Genomic DNA, 15,978 nt, shown 5'->3' with positions numbered 1-15,978 from the left:
GTTATTATCGGAGGAGACTTTAATGTGGTCTTTGACTCGGCCCTGGATAGATCCGCGCAACGCTCCCCGCAGGTCGGGGAGTTCTCGGCCGGGTGTAGGACGCAATTGTCTGAGGTGGACCTACACGATCTCTGGCGTCATATGCATCCCGCCGATAGAGGGTATTCATATTACTCTCAAGCCCACAAGACTTACGCGAGACTGGACCATCTTCTGGTCATGACTCCGGTACGGGCCTTGGTCTCAGAGTCGGATATGGGAGTGCTATCCTTATCAGACCATGCCCCGGTCTCCCCCACGCTGTGTCTTCCGCCGGTATCTCACCCTCCGAAAATATGGCGCCTCCGCGATACCCTGCTACACAGGAAGGTAGTGGTTGACCGCATCGAGGGTGCCATACGGGAGTACTTGTCCCATAATGATAATCCCGATACTTCCCTAGCAACGCAGTGGGCAGCCTTGAAGGCAGTCCTGCGGGGGGAATTTTTAGCCATCTCCTCTGCTGAAAATAAAGAACGGCAGATTAAGAGGGAACTTACCCTGCGGGTCCGCGAGCTCGAACAGATGCACCGCTGGACGGTTCCCCAGGATCTGGAAGCAACTTAAGGGGGCCAGGAAATTATTGGCAGCCCTAGATCTCGACCGAGCGGAATATGCCACCCTTCGCTTGCGCCATGCCTACTACACCGGGGGGGACCGCTGCAGTAGACTGCAGGCTAATAGGCTCAGAGTGGCGCATCAGAACCGGCAAGTGAAAGATCTGACTCCGCTGGGGTGACGGTCACGGAGGACGCCGATATAGCTGATACGTTCCGTAGGTTTTACACAGAACTATATACAGGAGACCACCAGATGATACCGCGACGTCAGCATACATAGATGCGGTCGCCCTCCCCTCCCTAGACCCCTTGCAGTCAGAACACCTAGAACGGGACATTCGGATAGAGGAAGTGATCTCTGCTATCACCAAACTTAAGCACGGCAAGGCCCCGGGGCCGGATGGTTATACTTCCCTTTTTTATAAAACGTTTTGCACGACGTTGGCTCCGCTCCTTACCTGCCTATTCAACTCGTTCGCTACACCAGGGGCCATTCCGCCTGATCTCCTGCGAGCCTCCCTCACAGTTATTCCCAAGCCCGGGAAGGATCAGACGCAATGCGGCTCTTATAGGCAGATATCCCTTTTGAATGTGGATCTAAAACTGTACACGGGGATCCTTGCGGCACGATTGGGCCCCCTCCTACCGGGCCTTATAGACCCGGACCAGGCGGGATTCGTTCCAGGGCGACAAACTGTGGATAACACTAAAAGGATTGTCCACCTTCTAGAGAAGGCTTCCCTGATCCCGGGGGAGAGAATGATGCTGGCGGTGGACGCCGAGAAGGCGTTTGACCAAGTGCATTGGCCTTATCTCGAACGAGTCTTGCTGAAGGCGGGCGTAGGAGACAAGTTTCGCTCCATGATCCTTAATTGCTACACTCTGCAGACTGCGGTAGTGCGGGTGAACGGGTATAGTTCGAGTAGTTTTAACATCGAGAGAGGTACTCTGCAGGGGTGTCCGCTTTCGCCCCTGCTCTTCGCGCTTTATATGGAACCATTCGCCCAGCGGGTGCGCACCAACCCGGCGGCGACTGGAATACGGTTTGGGGGCTTTACTCATACCATCAGCCTTTATGCGGATGACATTATACTGTCCTTAGATGAACCCCGAAAGGCCCTCCCGGCATGCATTGAAGAGCTGGATCTCTTTGCTGCTGCCGTAGTTTTTAAACTTAATATGGGGAAATCTGTGGCCTTGGACATCTCCCTTGCGCCCGCCACCAGATCTCACCTACAACGCCTGTTCCCCATGCTCTGGTCATCGGATCTGGTGCCTTATTTAGGACTCCAACTGGCCCCACCTTGCCTGCCATGGTGAAGGCTAATTACGCCGCATTGGGCAAAAAGATCCGGGAGGAGCTCGGGCGCTGGAACCGCAGCACTCTTTCCTGGCTAGGCAGGATAGCTGCTGTCAAAATGACAGTCCTCCCCCAGGTTCTTTACCTGTTTCGGGCCTTGCCGCTCCAGCCGCCAGTTGGGTGGATTCAACAGACACAAACAGATCTCTCACGCTTTATCTGGCAGGGCAAGAAGCCCAGAATGCGCAGGGCACTCCATGTTAGCCCCTGAGGCCGGAGGGCTGGGGATACCGGACCTGCGCAAATACTTTCAGGCAGCACAACTGCGTTACCTCGTGGAATGGAGTAGATGGGAGTCAGATAAGCACTGGCTCTTTCAGGACCAGGCGGTGGTGGGACGGCCTCTGCAGGAGGTGCCATTCCTGCGCCGGACTCATCGCCCCGCGAATCTCTACGCTTCCTTTGTCACCAGAGTTCCGTTGCGGGTCTGGGATGCCACTAATATTAAGCACAACCTCACTTCCTTCCCATCCCCACTCACACCATTGGTAGACCACCCGGACTTTACCCCGGGGGATGGAGAGGGGGGCTTTTACCCACTGGAGAGCAGCCGGCTGTCGCGCTCTGTGACATATGTACGGCCCTGAGGGGGTCATCCCCTTACCGCACTTCAGACAGGAGTTTCCCTCCCGGAGTCTGAAAGGCTCCGTTATATGCAAGCACGACACTGCATACGGATGTTAGGGGGTCGGCCGATAGACAATTCCTCCCCTATGAGAGATGGCTCATGACACGCACCTCTGATGCAAAACTGATCACCGATCTTTATAAGCTACTACAACCACTTGCCGCACACTTTTACAACCCCGGCAGGGAGCGCTGGGAAAGGGAGTTGGGCAGAACACCAAGCCATAAAGAATGGGAGCAGATATTTTACAGAGCTCAGCACTCGGCATACCACATGGGCCTCACCGAAACACTGACCAAGGTCTCTACATACTGGTACTACACACCGGAGCGGGTTCACGAAATGGACCGTAGCAAAGACGACACTTGCTGGAGGGGGTGTGGGCAGCAGGGCACACTGACACATTCTGTGGGACTGCCCACTCCTAGAGCCCTATTGGAAAGAAGTGTTAGATGAAATTGATACCAATTTTAATACCGAACTGCCACGCTTCCCTGCATATATCCTGTTGGGGCTCCCAAACCGTCTAATGTATCCCCTCAGATCCCGCAGGGGCAGACACAGCTATCGCGCTGGGTTCTGCAGTGCAAAACATCCTGCTACACTGGCAGACCACCACATTACCCTCCATCACGGGCTGGCTACATAGATTATGGCATGTGCTAGGCATGGAGAAATTATCACTCACGGTAGAAGGGGATGTGGAGCAATTTAACGACTTATGGCAACCGTTCCACTCTGCTGCTCACTGAATTTAAGGAACTCATGTCCCAAATATCTCTGCCTATTAAGACTCACGAGCCCCATGGACCCAGCCAACTGAGGGGATGAGGGTCTAGCCTCTCTCGCTATGGGTGTCGAGGTACACGGCTAGGAACGGATCTGCACACTGGACGATGGGGGGGGATTGGGTATCCAGGAGTTAGGGGTTTGGGGGAAGGACAGTTGCGTTATTTTCGCCATGATGCCTATCCTTTAGTACCGCTACTGATGATCCCACGATTGCACTGTACTATGCAGATACTCCGTAAGGGACACAGCCTTACTCGCATGGACCTGATACCGCATGTACCCTGTATGTTTGTCTCAATGTGTTTTAAAATATAAAATACTTTAAACTTAAAGACTGTGTGCTGTCATTTTTGAGTGGAAGTACGCTGTGCTACTGTATTGAGTGTGACGCAAGTGCAACAATTTGCCTGGGAGTTAAGCTTTACCACTTTGTGCTAGGCTACCCTAAGTGGACTGGCCACCCAGAGTCCAACAGAGCGCATTCCTAACTTCCTGGTAAAATTAATCAAGGTACCAGTGGCTTTGGCAAAAAACAGTTTTCTGCAGTGGATAGCTTTTGACCATGAGCCCCTGTTGGCAATGACAATCCCTAGGTAGGAAAAGTAATTAGTGAATTCAAGTTTATTAAGAGTTAATAAAAATGTTGCGGCACTTCACACTGGGCTTACTACATTTCATTATAAATAGATGCAAATCTATAAGTGCTGGTGCTATTTGGAGTGCCCGTTTGTCCGGAGATGCACCAGCGCTGAGAAGTGCAGATACACTCCATCAAATCAAAGGAGTGCAGGTATTCAGTAGTGGATAGTACCTGCTCATTCAAAGCACTGCCCAGTAGAGAAAATGATGCAACAGGTGTGTGTAAGACGATCTACAGGAAACGCGGTATTCAGGATCGACAACAAATTACCTTTTAATAAATAAATTGCACAAGCCTAGTAACTAGTCATGCATTTTTTGAAGTTGGACTCACTGTGTAGAGTTGGCTCTTCTCGAAGCAGTATCATCTTAATTAATTGGTCCCTGGGCAATGAATATTTTGACCCCATTCATAACTTTGAATTTTACCATCCACATTTCTGCTAATTGTGGCTCAAAAACATACTGTCGGAGGACCCCACAAATCCCTCAGAAGATGCCAGGCAAAGAGGGAGAGGTAGGCATTGAGAGGGAAGGTTCAGATCTAGAAATAGACTTAGATTAGCTAGAGAAAGACTGTGGAATTGCCCAGGGACCCTGGGATTGTAAACACTTTGCCCATTTCTTCCCAACCATGTGATGGGCTAAAACAGACAAACGTCCTAGTTTTGCTTTCACTTACCAAGCAAGAGAAGGCTGTCGGAAGGCAATTCACCCATTTAGCCCCATGCTGTGGAATGGATACAGTCACCTTTAAACCTGGCATCTTTTGTCCTGGTTTTAAAAGTAGGACATGTAGACATTTGTCAACATGTCCTTACAGCGACTAGTCCCCAAAAGCTATTCTTCAGAACTAGCTTTGCAGAAAACCAGAGTACAGATGAAAATGCTAATACTGTATCTCTGGTATGGGACTAGCTAGCAAATTAAATAGCTATTTAATAGGCATTAAAAAACCAATTTAACAGTGGTCAGATTTTTAACAAATATTAAGGAAATTTAAACTTTAAGAAAGTTACCTATTCCCTGCCTGAAGTTTGATGGCTAATATACATTTGATCTCCAACCTCTCCCATCCAGAGATTAGCCAGAAAAAGGTGCGAAATGTGTCTCTGCACAAACAGGAAATCCTATTGTTTGCTTCTGAGAGGATTACTATGAATCTCACAAGACGGCGGCTGTGGGAATCCTGTTTCCCACTAGTGTCAAATACTACTTGTTGGACCCGGTCCTTTGGGCAGGTTCACCCCGTGACTTTTTGCTTTTTCCTAGCCTGTTTTTGGAACCTGGATTGGTGATTTTAGACCTCTGCGCACTTTTTCACTGTGGTACAGTGTAAAGTGCGTGTGCTTTCTGTGTAGGGATAGTGAGCGCCCTGCCCTCCCATAGGAATGAATGGGAAATATGTATGCCCATGGTAGATTCCTGATGCGTGGGGAGTGCAGGGGCGAGTTTGATAAGTATGAACTCGTGAGAATGAATGCTGCAGAATGGTGTATGCGGCATGGCTGTATCTAGTCCAGAAGCGCCACTTTTAGAAGTTGGCATAATTGTGTAGTGAGTCTGCTAGCACGTGATTGGCTGATGGGCCTGGCCCAGGCATGCCTGGGCCTGTTGGTAGATGGACTGTCTGGAGGAGGGGGTCTGAGTCAAGCCGTAGATGAAAGGCCCCCCATCTGCTGTTAGGGGGGAGTGGAAAGAGCTCTGGTGGTGCCAGGCTGTGTCTGTCGGCCCACCCTGGATGACTCTCCCTCCCGATGGCCCCCTGTCACCTCTGACCTGAAGCTGACAGGAGAGGGAAACCAGATACTCCCAGAGCTTAGGGCTCGCCTACACAAAGACTTCTAAAGACTTCAAAGTTTTTTCTGTGGATAAGAAGGGGCTCTGCCCCTTCCAAAATGTTCTTGTTTTCTGACTTAAATCTGCCAGGGGCATGCTGATGCTTGGGCTCAGGGAATCCCTGAGTCCTGCCCAGCCCCTGGACTCCTGATGGACTTTCCTGGATTCCTGGGGGACCCCTCTGCCGTGCCTGGGCTGATGGGGAGACTTAGCTTTGCCCCCCTGGGAAGCTCTGGGGCTTTGGCAGCATGAAGGAGCTGCATTTTTCTGTGGATAGCGCTGGAACCGTATTTCTAGCGCCTGGAGGCGCTGAGCTTCCCCCTGAGCGCTCTGCCTGTTTGCTAGCGCTATGGAGCGCTTGATTTCCCCCTAGCGCATAGGAGCGCTTTATCCTTGGCCATAGCGCTTAGGAGCGCTTTGTGTTCTAGCGCTGGGGGGCGCTTGGTGGGCTTTGGCCGGTGCCCCCAGGCATTTGCCTCCCAGTCACCGCCGCCGCCCGGGCTTGGAAGCGCCGGCAGAACCGAAGGCGCCGCGCTCTCATTGGCTGAGAGAGCCGAGCCCCCTCACCAACGCCGCGACGGGATAGGCCCGTGCGGCGCAGCGTCATGGCCCCTGTCGGGCCGTGATTGGAGGAGGAGAGGAAACTCATCATCGGGGCCGCGACGGGATTGGCTGGTCGAGGCGGCCCCGAGAAGAAAGGAGAAGGCGCGGGAGATGGCGGCCGTTTGCGGGGCTCCTCTCGGCTGAGTGAGCCCCGAGGAGAAGAGGCGGCCGGTTGACAGGGCTCCCGTGTGCCGAGGGAGCCCTGCAGAGAGGGAGACCGGACTTGCTAGGAGGCGGCGAGAGTGAGCCGCCGCCCAGCAGAGAAGCCGCCTTCCGGAGGAGCCCGCCCAAGAAAGCCCGGTGAGTCGGAAGGGCTGGGGAGGGCTCCGTGCAGCTGCTGTTGGTGCCGAAGAGCGGCACCTAGGCGGGAGTGGAGGTAGGGCGGCCCCAGCTGACAGTGGGCCGCCCCCAGGTCGACGGAGCCTGAGGCTCCAAAGCTCCTGTTCATTTTGAGAGCACCGGGAGGCGCAGGGGGCATGTCGTAATCCTGAGTCCCCCGAGTGGGACTCCAACGGAGTGGGTGACACCCCTACGAGCCCTGAGAGGCTCCAACGCAGGCCATATTTGTTTAAGGAGTCTAGATGGCTCCTGGGACACCTCGGGGCATATTGTCGATGCCCGTCCCCTCCTGGGCTTGTGTAGTTCTGGTGCCAGTGAGAGCACCATGGTTGTTTAAGAGCCCCAGAAGGCTCCAACGTTGGGCATGTGATGCCCAGAGCCTGTGTGGCTCCAACGTCTGTGTAGTGTTGCCCAGAGCCTGTGTGGCTCCTACAGTTTGGCGCAGTTTGCGCCTGAGGGCCAGTGAGGGCCCTGGCGCAGTTTTGATGATTCTCCAGCTGTCCAGCAATTAGTGGGCAGTTGCACCGTTTAGGCGCAAGTTGGAGAGAGAGTCCCTGTGTGGGACAGCGAGGGCACCGTGGTGCCAGGCCTACCCAGCTGCGCAGCACTTGGTGCCAGCTGCTACGTTTAGGCCCTTGAGTGTTCCCAGGGGCCCAGCAAGTAGTGGGCCCCTGCATCGTTTAGGCCCCTGACATTGAGACTCAGGGCGTTCTAGCCCCAACAAGGCCAGTTGGCCTAGGGACTGCCACAGGTGGTGGCTTATGTAGGTTTTGCGCAATTGTATGGTTATTGCACCTCTGAATGTATTTCCTTGCATCATGTTTTATTCCTGCACCTCTGAATGTTTTAGACATCATGTGACTTTTGTGCTACTGTATTATTCTGGTACCTCTGAATGTAATTTTATTGCATCATGTGCTTTATTCTTAACACCGCTGAATGTGTAGGTTTATACATTATGTGTTTCTCTTTATTACTCCTCTGAATGTATCTTTGTGCATCATGGGTAATGTGTTCTTTCTTAGACCCCTAAATGCTGTGTGATACTTAGGTGGTTGTTCTTTTTAGTACAGGTGGTCCTAGTGAGGTCCTGGTCCCCTGCGTGACAGTCTCCCAAGGAGTTTAGGGTTGCGTAGGTGGTACTTACCTGTCCCCAGTAGTTACTGGATGTGATCTATAACTGTTACTTTGTGTTACAGTGAAGTTTATATACTTTTATTCTAATTTCTGACAAGTATTTCTATATCTGCAAAGTGTTGATTCAGACAGTGGTCCATGTGGGACTCTTGTAAATAATCCCTTGTGAATATTGCCGTGCCAGTTGGCACAATGTACATGTGTAATTTCTATCTGATATGTTTTGACAATACAAAAGTTATTTTAATATAACCTTGTGTGGAGTCTCTTTTGTGGTGTACCTAGTATGTTGTTGCTGTTGTGCGCTGACGCAAATGCTTTACACATCGCCTCCGAGTTTAGCCTAGACTGCCCGCGCCATGCTACCTAGAGGGCGAGCAGGGGTTATCTTGGCGTGTGACTTCCTTGCCCTGACTGGAATGGTGGTTTCTGCCTGGCTTTGGCATCAGCCTTAGCCTACCAGAAATAGCCGGTTTCCAACACTACTTATCAAGTCTGCTGGGTTTACATACAACACTTGGGGCAGACTTGAAAGGAGGGGAGCAGGATGTAAAGAATGTGTGTGTCCACTGCTTGGTTGCTGAAGAATTCTGCTGCTTCCTAGCAGAAGTCTGTTTCTGGGTTTTACATAAACACTTGGCGTGCTCTTGATAGGAAGATGTTCTACAAACAAAGAGGTTGGATCCTTCAAAGTGTAGAAGAGCTAATCTTATTAAGCCCTTCTGTGGAGAAACACAATGCTCTTGGTGATCTCCACTTGCAGCTCACCAACGCATTAGCAGATGTGTTGAACCCACGAGTAAATAAAAAGCTCAGCAAACCAATAAAAGCCTCATGGTACAACACAGCCTGCAGAAAGGCCAAAGTTGAACTCCTTAAGACTATGAAGCAAAGGGCTAGTACTGTGATGATTAGGGCAAGGTGGTCAGAATACAGACACCAAGTCCAGACTGCCAAGATTGAGTGGGACACTGACAACTGGTCCGAAATGGTGGGCACTCTTAATTTTAGAGATGCCCGCAAATTCTGGCAGATTGTCAAAAATGGCTCTGTAGACCCAACACCAGCAGCAGAAACATATTGCTCCCAGCGTCTGGGAGGCTCATTTTAGCACTTTATATTCCCTGGCTAACAGACCAGCCAGATGAAACATGCAACTTACCAAGGGGCCCTGGTTCAGAAATGCCCCAGAATGAGTTTACAGTTGAGGAGGTTGCAGCTGTCATTGATAAACTAAGTGCAGAGAAAGCCCCGGGCTTGGACAGGCTCCCTGGAGACTTGTTCAAGCATGAACCAACTGTATGGGCAATATATTTACAGGTTCTTTTTAATTCGATTCTGGGCGGGATGGAGGTACCACTTGGCTGGGGGCAGATATTGTACCAATCTTCAAGAAGGGCTCTCCTCTGCTCCCAGCCAATTACAGGCCCATTAGCCTCATAGACGTCCCGCAAAAGGTTTTTGCAAGGCTTATTCTCGACCGCTTATTGGAGTGGATGCTTGAACACTGTCCTGAGCCCCTATCAAGCGGGGTTTAGAAAGAAAGTCTCCACTATAGACCAAATTTTCCGCCTGGCTCTCCTATTTTGGAAAACGGTAAAAATGGAGGGTGGGAGCCTCTATACCGTTTTTGTAGATCTATGGGCGGCATTTGATCTCGTACCCCGTAGAAAACTGGTCTGTTTTGTCCAATATGGGGGGTACCACAGCACCTCCTAAATATGATCATTCGCCTCCATACAAACAATTACGCGCAGGTCAGATGTGGCAGGGATGGTTCCCTTTCCCATAGATTCCCTGTTGACAGGGGGGTGAGACAGGGTTGTGTGCTTGCACCGACCCTGTTCTGCCTCTATGTCAACGGGGTAATCTCTTACTTAAATGATACAGGACGGCGACGTCCCAAGACTTGCCGGAAGCAGGGTGCCGGCAATCATGCTCACCGATGACACCCTGCTTCTGTCTAAGTCACCTATGGGGATTCAACGAGTCCAAGGGTTTTGAGGAATTCTGTGGAACCCATGGCCTTGAGATCAACGCTCTCAAGACCAAATACATGATTTTTACCCCCCCCCCCCATCAAAAACACGTCCTAATCCCTGCATTGGCGGAAATAGGCTGGAGAGGGTTCGTACCTTCGAATATTTGGGGGCGACCTTAAATGAGCATATGTCTTGGTGTCACCATCGGACTAAATCGCAACTCAAACTGGCCCAAATGGAGGGAGGAGTCACCGCCCTCATAAATAAAAACAAATCCATTACGGCAATTGGCCCCCCGCTAGAGATTTACAGAGCGCAGGCTAGGGGCGCGGTTATGTATGGCGGTGAACTTTGGGGCCATATGTGCAACCGCAAGCTAGTGGTAACAGAGAATAAATTTCAGGCAGCTTTTATCTCTACCCCCTAGTACCCCCCTTTTGCCGATGAGGCTCGATTTGGGAGTAAGGCCACTTGGCGAAGATCTGGGGGTCAGGCCCCTAATCTTTTGGCGTAGAGTTTGGACCACTCCAGAGTTGGCAAGTTACAGGTCTGAGCTCCAAGAAGTCATGAACTATCCGATCGCAGGGAATATCCCCTGGTTCCAGCACATAAAAAATGAATTTATGTGCCTGGGACTACCCAATATGTGGCTTGACCCTGCGACCGCCTGCTTCACGGTTTCAAGGAAACAGCTACTTTCACCATCACGAAAGCAAAATTGTGGCTCGGAGACAGGCCACACAGTCAGGTACCCTGACCGACTCCTTCCTAAAGGCTAAGGACATCTATAAACTGGAGGGATTCCTAGATGTTATATTTCCATCCAACACTAGGAAACTGTACCTACAGTGGAGATACGGATGTCTCCCAATCCGAGCCTTCACTAGCAAGTGGACTGATCCCTCACTGAGTCATTGCCCTGGGTGCAACTACGATCAGGAAACGGAGTTGCACACACTCTTTTTTGTTGATCTTATGGGCAAGCAAGAAGGAAGTGGATAGTCCCAGCCTGCAGAAATCTAGGTTTCACTCACTGCATGCAGGCATAAAGGGTTCTGAAAACCGACCCTTCTCCCATGATAGTGTGTGCGGTAGCAAAATACTTGGAAACCTTCTGGCTGAAGAGAAGAAGTCTGCTACCCAGGCCTGTAGATTACCTGCGCAATCTTAAAATCATCATCACATGTAATTACCTTTTACTAGTTTTAACTTTTTAATGGATTAATTATAGTGTTTGCCAGGTTGACATGCACTAAGAAGCTGGCCCAATGTTTTTATAATGGTTGTTTAATTCTCTGAAATTTATTTCTTTGTTGTATTGTATGTATGTGTGCATCTCTTTTATGGCAACTTTTGCCGAAATAAAGATTTTGATGATGGTTGGATCCTTAGAATCACGTTTGGGTAAACCACTTTTTCGCACTACTTGAAAGGAAGGTAACAGGATGCCAAGACAGTTTAGTAACCATTAACTGAACCCCACCTTCCCTCTACCTGATGTCAGGCGCTGGGTTTATTGTGGGTGCAGTGTACCTCAAACTGGATTTCAGTATTTGATGTGGGAGGACACTAGAACTACCAAAGTACACTCCACTCACACCGCCAGCCCAAGTTTAGTGCAGCCGGAGACTTGACATCTTGAAAGTGCCCAAGGGGGTAAGTTTGGCCCAGGGACCTTTTATCCCATTGGCTAGGGTGTGCCCAGGAGTCCTTTCCACCAGCTAGCTAGTGCCAGGCATCATTTTGGCATCTCCAGGCACCCACTTCAGAACATTCTTGGACCAGAGGTAGCAGAGGACTATAGAAGAGGACTGTACTAGCTGTCTGACCCGAGAGGAGCCCTGAAGGACAGGACCTGCTCTCTTGTACCCAGGAAAAAGACATGGACTCAAAGGGTCATAAGGTTTGCTTCCTGTTCCAGTTGTAAGGATACAACAAGCCACAAGAGCCTTTCCTGCAGCTACCTAGTGAAGATTGGAGCCGGCCTGGACCCTGCTGTTGGCCTTTGCCTGATCCCTTGCGAGTCTCCAAGTGCCTCCAAGTGCTTTAGAGGTGCACTCCTGTGGTGGATTGGGACATAACCAGATCCAACCTGGTCAGATTTTACCTTCTGACTTTAGACTTATTATATCCAACCATTGCAGTCCGCATAAGGTTCCGCATAGGTCTCGGTCTACTGCGACCATTCATGATCATTGGCACTTTGCCCAGTTTGATGCTATTCGTACTTCACCTTTAAATATATATACCCCTGGTTGGATTGGTCATTGGTCTCATTAAGTTTATTGAATTTTACTTTTTCCTAATTTGGTTTGACTTTTTTTATTGTTTTGAATTTTGACTTTATTACTCTTTTGGTACTGCATAAATATTTTATACATTGGGGTTGAGCACAGGTTCATTTAGTGATTGGGGGGGGGGGGTTCACTGACATAAAAAATGTAAAATGTAGTGCTTATATAGCGCACAAATCATCCCCGAAGGGGTCTCAAGGCGCTGTACACATACCGCTGTGGAACCCTTCCTGGCCTTTCCCTATGAAGTGCCCACTCCTGGGCACCCCCAAGGTGAAGTCAGGCATCCTAGCGCAGTTGGGGCCGCTGTGGAGATTAAGCAAGCTATTGCCCAGAGTGTGGGACCCATGATTAGAATAGGCACAGAGGCGAGAATTATCAGGTCCGGGAAGATTGAGCCCAAGACCTGCCGAGGCGGGAATTGAACCCTGGTCCGGGCCAGACCTCTGCATCAGGGTCTGCCGCTCTTACCATTGAGCCACACTTCTCCCATTGAGCCACACTTCTCAATAAGATGTGATCATTCCAGGAGGTAGGCAGTTAGCTCTCCAAATAATCAAATTTCTCCCAAAAAGGAAGTACATTATGCACTGGAAACAGTATAAGCAGATCAGGGTACATGAAAAAAAATCTGGATTTAGGAATCATTCGCTAGGGAAATTTGGTGAATCAAGAGCAGAGAACATAAGCTGCACTGAGGAAGGCCACCAGCCCACTTTAGCACGTGTTGCACTGGTACAAGGTAAAATACAGAAGATTTCAGAGTCTTAACATTTTCAATACAATAATTTTAATGATGGGATTAATAAATTCAGGCAGTTCGAGACTAATTTTGTGTTCAGCACCAGGCTCTTTTCCATCTACATCTTATGTATTTAAATAGGATTTAAATTCGGTTGAAGACTGGATTTATTTCATTTGTGATTATAATGGTAGAACACGTTTTGAGATTATTAACATTAAATACATTCTTGTTCGCTGAATACACTTTCCCGCAGTGTGAAAAACACTACCATTCACTCAAACCTTGGAGTTTTACTGTGCCTCAGGGCTCTTGAATCCTTCCAAGGGCAAATCATACCAGAAATGTACTGCTCCAAACAGCAGGGGCCCAACACAACAGACCTATGGTGACTCAGGATTCTTCGATTTGTGCGACAAATTTAATCTTGAGGCAAGGGATCAGGGGAAAACACAAGCGTCTACACAAAGACATTCAATGTTGTGCTAAAAGATGTAGCAGTCTTTACTGGAGTACCCCCTTTAAAGGGGGCTACAGGAGTCCCCCCCCTCACTCCCCATTAAATGACATTAAATTGGGGTATAGATCTGCTATGGTCATTAAGTCTCTTCTCAGTTTAAGGAATAAACAGAATACTAACGTCAGCAACGTTGAGATGGCATCCCTGGGTGGGACCCACTTCAAACTTTGGAAGGGGATTTTGTGACCCTCTTTCATCGTACAGTCAATACTGGGATGATTTCCCCCCTTTCTAAGAAAGGCAATCCCTCAATGCAGTACTCCTTTTCTTGCTGTTGACCAATTTCTTTTTGATGAAGGACCCAATCCAGCGACGATAACATACATGCAAGGGTAACACTACATACGTTCCCATGTAATGAATTGCTTTGCATTGTGGACAGCCATTTACCATAGACCATCAATCCAGAAAAATGTTCGATATTAAGTCCTGTCCACTTTTGGTGGGAAAGATGGACTTCCAAGGAGTTAGTTGCATCATGTGAGAGTGCAAGGTGTATGAACGCCATCATCCCCCCTTCATCACTTGAGGTTCCGGAATCATGGATTAAACCAGCATTTGCAATGGAATAGGACTCACTTTACCGAAAGTTTGAGCTATTGGCGTTGCATTATTAGCAACGCCAAGAGCTCAAACTTTCAGTAATGCAAGTCCTGTTGCATTGCAAATGCTTGTTTTAAATCTATTAAGTAGTGAACCTTTATTTGTACCAAGTTGGCCCTTGGCATGTGATCAGGTCCGGCGCAGCTTTGCGTTCTCTTCTGAAATGCCGTGAACCTCTTATCGTTGAGCGAGATGCCCTCAGCAGCACACGTTGCCCATAAACAGCAGCAAGCATGCCTCGTTTCTTATCCGTCTCATGCGCACTGTTTGTTAACTTTGGTTCGGCGCACAGACAAGACAATGAGGTGACCATCTTGTGCGTCATTGTTGTGCATGTTGTTTGTAAAATAGAATATACCATGGCAACCCATAAGTATAAACATCTACTGAAAGTAACATTTGAGAATTTGTATGCAATATTTAAGTCTGTGGTGCATATTCTAAGCAAGCAAAATAAATCAAAGAATGACAAAACTAAAATATAAAAAAAATTGTCTTGGGGCATACTTTTAATTTTTGTATTAAGTTTCATGCATAATTGAAACCATGAGTATTAGTGTGTTGGGACTGAAAGCACGAAAGAGTAGTTCAAGATGGCAGTTTCCTTCACGGGCAGCCCGTAGCTCGGGTAGTGGCAGTCAAGCATGCAGGTGCAGCTGGCACAGGTAAGAGTGGTGGGGAGAGGGAGAGTCAACATGAGGGAATAGATAAAAATGAAAACATTTTATAAAGCCACCGATGAATTGCCAAGCTGGCGATGCAGCGAGCGCAAGGCAAGTGGTTTGTTTTTGCATTTAATTTTACCCATCCGGTCGTCTGTCTACTCCCCACCCCAGTGCTCTTACCTGTGCTGGCTGCACCTGCGAGCATGCCAGTCAGTGGCAGCCAATGGCAGGGCACTGATGGAGAAGGGGTTTAGAAGGGGGAGGAGCCACTGTGGCGGAGCAGGCAGGGAGCCTGGGAGAAGAGGATGGGCAGTGCAGTGTTCTGTGTAGGAGGCCAGTCCGAGTTGAGCGTGCATGCGAGTTGAGCTTATAGCACTGGGACGCCCCTGGGTAGCCAACGCGCTTTACAAATCATCAATACAATACAATGCTGTGGCATAGGAGTGGTGTTGTGTGGCTGGATGGGCTCTCCAGAGCCGAGCAGCGGTTGTGTCCAGAGCCACATCGAAATCTAATGAGCAGGGGTTTTACCCAACAAAATAGAAAAATAACGGCACAAGCATTGGCGAGCTGCGCGCGCAATAAAAGCACCCGCCATTATCAAAGATAAAGTGCGGCGAGCTGCCACTTTGGAACTTAAGAACTGGTGCTCAAAAGTCTCGCTGGACTGCAGGCAGGAGAATCTTAACTTCAGGTCAAGAAAATAGTGCTCCGAGCCTGTAATTAAAATGTACAGAGTAATGCATATAACCGGGGGTGTCCTCATGGGAGGTTACATGAAGAGAAAACGGTAATACTAAGTAGGGACTGAGCCCATTGACCAATAAAATCCCACTATTTAAAAAGGACAGCGACCGGAGACAATTACAAAGATGGGTGGAGCTTCATGCCCATATCCTGAATACAGCAGGTCTTGAAGAGACAGTGCAAGCGCTGCCTAGGCGAGACTGCATGTTGACATCTACTCCCAGCCAGGAGATGAGACTTTTGCTGATGACCCATTGTAATGGCCAGAGTGGCTACTTATGTGGTTGGTTTCCTTGCACTAAAAACACAGGACCTGTTTTCAACATGGCATCTGTCTGTGTTCTATAGGAGCGTAATAAAGGCTCCTCCTGGCCAAAGGCTGCTCACAACAATCCTCACCCCCAACCCCCCAGAGATAAAGTAAAGCCGCCCGCCCCCCCCCCCCCGAATCATCGAAGGTTTCTGGCCCCACAGTGCAAGACCGCTGAT

Source organism: Lissotriton helveticus, chromosome 12 (genome assembly GCF_964261635.1).
Source record: "Lissotriton helveticus chromosome 12, aLisHel1.1, whole genome shotgun sequence".
In the NCBI taxonomy this organism is placed as follows: domain Eukaryota; kingdom Metazoa; phylum Chordata; class Amphibia; order Caudata; family Salamandridae; genus Lissotriton; species Lissotriton helveticus.
Note: the sequence above shows the minus strand (reverse complement) of the source record.